The sequence below is a fragment of the Cygnus olor genome, chromosome 1 (genome assembly GCF_009769625.2).
Source record: "Cygnus olor isolate bCygOlo1 chromosome 1, bCygOlo1.pri.v2, whole genome shotgun sequence".
In the NCBI taxonomy this organism is placed as follows: Eukaryota; Metazoa; Chordata; class Aves; order Anseriformes; family Anatidae; genus Cygnus; species Cygnus olor.
This window is the reverse complement of record NC_049169.1, coordinates 7921098-7927097: the sequence shown is the minus strand read 5'-3', so window position 1 is coordinate 7927097 and position 6000 is coordinate 7921098. Positions and strand designations below refer to the sequence as shown.

Here is a 6000-nt window from a genome sequence, read left to right as displayed (position 1 = left end):
TTATTGCTCTCTGCAGCTACCTGAAAGGAAGGTGTGGGGAGCTGGGGGTCAGCCTCTTCTCACAGGTAACCAGTGATAGGACTAGAGGGAATGGCCTCAAGTTGTGCCAGGGGAGGTTCAGGTTGGAAAAGAGGAGACATTTCTTCTCAGAAAGAGCAGTCAGGCATGGGGACGGGTTGCCCAGGGAGGTGGTGGAGACACCGTCCCTGGGGGTGTTCAAGGAAAGGTTGAACGTGGTGCTTAGAGACATGGTTTAGTGGGTGACATTGGTTGGACCAGGTGATCTTGGAGGGCTTTTCTAACCTTAATGATTCTGTGATTCTGTGACAGGAGCCGGGCCCGAGGCCAGGAACGGCTCCGTGCGCTTTTTGGCGCTGCCACCTCGGCCGGCCCCGCACCGTGCGCTTTGTGGCGCCTCGCTCTGACGGAAGCGGCGGCAGGTCGGGCGGCGGGCCCTTCCGGCGGGCTGGCTGCGCCTCGCCCCACCGCTGCCTCCTCCTCCTCCGCCTCCTCCTTCTCCTCCTCCCTCGCCGCCGCTCGGCGCCTCCATCCTGGTACTTCGGAGCCTCCATCCTGGTTTCTCAAGTGCCCGGACCCAAAACAGGAAGTAAGGGCGCGGGGGCCTGCGGGCTGACAGGGCCGGCAGCGGCCGGGCGGGGCCGGGCCGAGCCGAGCCGAACCGAGCCGAGCCGAGCTGCGGGGACCGGGAGGTGGGAGGCGGTCATGGCCGCTCCCTTCCTCAGCAGCAGCCGGGCTGGGCTGGGTTAGGGCCGGGCCGGGCTGGCGGCGGGCTCAGCTGGCGCCGCCGCCGCTCGCTGTGAGGGCGGCAAAATGGCGGCGGCGCCCCGCGACCAAATGGCGGCGCTGGCGGCCGGGGGGCAGCGGGGCGGTGAGGTGCGGAGCTGCCGCCCGGGGGTCGCTGCTTCCCCGACGATTTTTCTCCCCTTTTCCAGTTCCCGGACCCCTTGTTTTCCTTGTTCTCTCTTCCCTTCTCTGGAAGGAATTTGGGGGGTGGGGAGGTGCGAGATTGGGGAGAAGATGGAAAAACTACCCAAAGGCGGCTCGCTTGGAGAGGGCGACCCGCATTTTTGTGTGGTGTTGATTTTTTTTGTTCTTATTATTTTCGTTTTAAACTCCTTTCCCTCCTTCCTTTGAGATCTGTAATAAAAGGCCACCTGCGTGAATGCGTTTAGATCCCTTGATTTCCCCACTCTAGGACTGTGGTATCCAAAAGTTTTGGCTTCCATCTGTTTTGTTTCATTATTATTATTTATTTAGTCATGGTTGTGATTTGAGGTTCCTTGAGGCTTTATTTTTCAGTGGGTTCTGCATTGTGTAATCCACAAGATGAGGGGTTTCATCTAAGAGCAGTACTAGGCTTCACTACATTACAGTTAAACTCTGTTTTACCACAGTGAAGGAGCTGGCTTGGGAGAAGCTTGTGCTCTTTCTTCTTTTTTTTCCCCTTTTTGAGGTTTCTTTATTCTTGGTTGTGCACTTGGGCATTGTGAAGCGTATCGTACTTCTACTCCTTGGCTCACAGATTGTGTTTGTACGTCCCCATTCACAAAGAACTACCATTGTTCAGACCCACCTGGCCATTGTAAAATGTGTTGAAGTAATCTAGAAAATCCCTTCCGTTTGCCAGCACTGCTCTGGCAGTAGATGGAAGTTGGTTTCTTGACAGCATGGTTAAAATCCCTTTGCAAAAGCAGAAGATACAGTCTTTACAGGGAGGTTTCCATCAGTCCAGAAAAGGCAATAACTTAATGCTTGCTTTCTGGGCACTTAATAATTTTTTCTATATGACATTGGATGACTTACCCAAAAGACTGAACATTAATTAAAACTTCTGAAATATAACACCTCTAAAAATACTGATTTTTGTCTTAAACATTCAAAATTGTAAAAGGTGAATGTAGAGGAGACGGAGACCTCCCGAACACTTGCCATGTTTCTATGCTGTACCTTATAGTTTCTAATAGTCTATTATTTATGAGAGTTAATTCTGTGCTCATCTGTCCATCAGAAAGCAACAGAGTTGTGGTTTTGTTTATCAGTCTTATGCCTTCTACAATTAGGATAACAATCGTATTTTGGATGCTAATTTTCTGCCTGCTTACAAAGGTGAAGATGTTACTGCTTAATGCTACGAATGAAACTGGATTAACATGAAAGAAAAAATAAATTTGAGTACATTATCAGTCTTACGAAGATTCTTATCCATGTTAATACACTTGTGCCTGAGCCATTTTCTATTACTGAGAAGAGAAAAAAAAGTTGTTTTTTTTTTTTTTGAAACATTTTTTTTTTTGAAACAGCCGTAACTTTGCTGTGTGTATGTGTGACATTTAGAGTGTACTCAGTGCTTTTTATGTAAATATCAATGGATAGGCTGGAACTCCTGGAGTTCTGCCAACTGTGCATCAATGTAAATGAGAACAGTTTGTCCCATTGTCTACCATATATTTCTTCTCATGAAGGTCTGCTTCTCTAAATACCACAGATGAGTAGAATGTGGTTGTTTTTATAGGACTGCAATCTCATGCTGATACAGTTTAATAAATCTGTGTATGTTGAACTCAGATCTTCAACTCCTGTTTGATATCTGCCCGGTTTGGTCCCCTTCTTGCCCGCGCTGTTGCAGCTGTCGAAGTCAGTTCCTCTGTGATGCGTTTGTAGACTTGAGTGCAACCTGTTTGGTGTGGGGAAAAAAAAAAGGGATTTTTTGTCAAATACAGCATCAGAGAATTGGCAGGAGTTGAATAGCAAAAACTCCTTGTTGTGTATAGGCGTGTTGACTTCAGAAAAGCTATGGTATGGAATACACTAAACATCCAGGTTTTGTTAAACCTGGAATGACTTTTTCAGTTGCGTTACTCATGAATGAATGCATTGAAATCCCAGTGCATCTAGTGTGAGCGTTCCTGTTAAAACCTCAGTAGTCCCTTAGCAGACTTGAGTTTTTGCTTCACAACAGGTGTAGTGAAATACGCCTTTTGCCCCGTGTAGAGAACACAACCTTTACTACAATTACATTGAGAAATTTCAAAAGATTTACAACAGTCCGCAGAAGGCTAGGCGTAAGATTTAGTTGATAACTAGGCACAATGACAGAATTCTGTCTGTAAGGGGAAAATACTATTTCTTAGAAGTGCTTAATTTTTACAGCCCATGGAGCAATTCAGCCCATCTGTCTGATGAAGATGATTAAGAATTATAGGAATTTGTACTAAAACATTCATTTTTTTGTAATTCAGAATAAAATCAGCTTTGTTATTTTCTGCCTAAATTTGCTGTGTTTTCCAAAACAAATAACTGCTGTATTATATGGCTAGAGTGGAAAATTTATATTGGAATTCTATATTAACTGATTCTTGTAGGCAAAGTATTTTTGCATTTCATTGGTTGCGTGTTGAAAGCCAATTAAAATTATAATGAGCTCTTAAATTTTGGCTTTGGTAAACACACAAAAATCTAAAAATGCAAAAATTGCTTATTAAATTTGCATCTATTTCTGAGCTGTTAGCTTAGAAACGGGTGATTATTCTGTCTTCACTATGCATCCACACAGTTAGTGTGTGTGCGTCCAAGACTGTTCCCTTCCCTGCAAGCTAACACCCTCCTTCAGAACATAAAATTGGTGGCAGATTTTTATCTGTAAGGAGCGTGTTGGAATGTGGCATTAAAAAATATCTTGGGTCGTGCATTTAAAATGCGAGCAAGCTTTTTAGTTTTAATAGAAAGCAATGCATTTTCAAAAGCATGTGTTCACTTAGTGAAGTTGTTAAAAGGTGGTATTTTTGGAGATGAAGAGACTATTTGCCATAATTCCCACTGCTTAAAAGCCAGTGTCCGTCGCTAACTTTGTATTGAACTTCAGTAGTGGATGTGCAGGTGTCTCTATTAAACGGGCTTTGTATGGCACATCCTAAAAGATCTCTGCAGTGTTAGGGTATTGTTTAGCATGGCTTCAGCTGTCATCCCGTGGTAAATCAGGACGTGGGGCAAGTACAGCGTTCCTGCAGCCAGCGTCAAAGAAGCCTGCATCGGAGGGCGGTGGTGCCTGCAGCAGCAGTGTCCTTTCTCCACTGCACTGCCCGTAATCTTCGAGTGGTCCCATCAAACATTGTGTGTGATGGATCTCCAGCATACGTGCTCATTTTGTTGTTAATCGGTTGTAAAGTCGTGATTTTTGTAAGGTCTGGAGATTGGCAGACTATTTTGTATTCACCCAGGAGGAACCACCGCGGTGACCCAGGATGTTTTTGTCCTCACCGTTCAGTCACCAATTCATGTCTTCATAGGTTAATGGTCGTGTCCTGGCGGAAATGTAAATCGAAAGAACAAGTTGTTGTATTTGTGCAGTTTAACTAATAAAAAATAATGTCCAAAATACCCATTTGGCTTTGACTTTACTCTTCACGTTCTTTGCAGTCAGTTTTCAGTAGTGATTCCGCTTGTTCCGTTGAAGTTAATGGGAATTCTTACACTCATATGAAGGATTTGGCTCTCCCTGTTTCATCACAGCTTGGTTATGGTTATTACATTTGGTCAGATAACTTGAGATGTGCTAAATCTCAACTATCTGACACAACGCAAGTCATTTTTAGAGAGCTTGCACCTACTGTTGGGATAAACTATTCTTGGGAGGTTGGCAGAAGGCTATAAAAACCCTGCTCAGGCCAGGAATTACACTGAGGAGTGCTTCTTTCCTAGAAAACCTCTTTCCTGGACAATGTGCTGTGCACAGCTTTTGGTGCTTTTTGAGGATTACCTGGGATCTCAGGCGGCCAAGCATAGACGCTTGACGTGAAGATAGAAGAGTCAGTGCTGTTGTTGGATGTGGTGCCTCAGCAGTTGTCCATCTAGAGTCCCGGTACAGCTCCGTTTGAACAGAAGTGGCGGTGTAGCAGCTACTGATCGTGGTGTGTCTTCCTCCCAAACTTGAATGGAGATCTCAGGTTTGGAGATCTCAGCGCCTTGTGTGCTGAGTCTCTCTTTTGTGGCAGTCCAGTTAGGGAGAGGATGCAAAATGGACCACCTGGATTTCTCTGTTGTTTTGACTTGGAAGCCTAATCCTGTAAGCATATTTGGATTCTCAGCAAGTCCTGAGTAACTGAAGAAAGAACAGCCCAGCTTTGATATCCAGGTATTCAATTTGCAGCCTTTGTTAATTAAAAGGAAGGATTCTGAATCTTCTGAATCTTTTGCTGTGCCTGGTGTTACAGTTTCCTCTGCTTCTAAATGTGTGAAAATAACTTTAGCTGAAGTATGTGATTGACGTAAAGATAGGAGGCTAATGTGTTTAAAAAAAAAAAAAATCAAAGTCTTCGTAGTGGTGAGAAGAAAAATAGATTCCTTCAACTTATAGGAAAAAAAAGCCTGTTAGTGTTATCTGTTCATATATATAATTAAGGAGTACTCTGTAGCATTTGAAGTAAGTTTGCTAGGAATTTTTACTACAGCAATTTTTACTACGGCATTCTCCATAGTAAAAATTGTCCAGAAAATATATATGAACATGAAAAAGAGAATCGATTTCTTTTTGCCCTCCAAAATTGTCCAATTTTTTTCACTACTCAACGGATCGATGAACAACTCAGAAACGGGTTGAAAAGTTATGGTCTACTTAACCAGCTATACAACTTAGGATTTCTTTCTTCACCTTTTAGAATGAAGGATACCTCGTTTGGTTCTTACAAATCAGTACCATGGCTGTGCAGCAGGCATCCCTTCTAGTAAAGGTAGGGCAGAAGCTTTAAAACTTAGAAGCAGATGAATGCCAAGGAGGTTATTGTTTCCTACTCCTGCGTTTGGCAAGGAGCTGCTGCTGCTGCTGGTACACCAAAGTAAATCTGAGAACCTTCTGACGTGAGGCATCAACGATATCTGAAATTTTTCACCTGTTCAGAAGGGTAATATCACTTCATTTTAGAATCAGTCACTGTGCAAGCTTAAAGATGTGCCAAATTTTCATCAAGCTTTCCTGCTGAAGCA

The 6000-nt window shown here is 43.9% G+C and overlaps 1 protein-coding gene across 3 annotated transcripts in view; it reads left to right on the top strand.

The window, feature by feature from the left end:
* The first annotated feature begins 424 nt into the window (after positions 1-424).
* The window catches only part of DMTF1 (cyclin D binding myb like transcription factor 1), a 29560-nt gene continuing 23984 nt past the window's right edge, over positions 425-6000 (top strand). For 2 of the 3 annotated variants that reach the window (XM_040548009.1, XM_040547993.1), the window contains exon 1: positions 425-607. The gene's annotated coding sequence lies outside the window, so the exon portion shown is untranslated. Of the gene's footprint in view, positions 608-5675; positions 5748-6000 lie in introns of all 3 variants that reach the window. The other variant, XM_040548000.1, reaches the window with a different exon arrangement.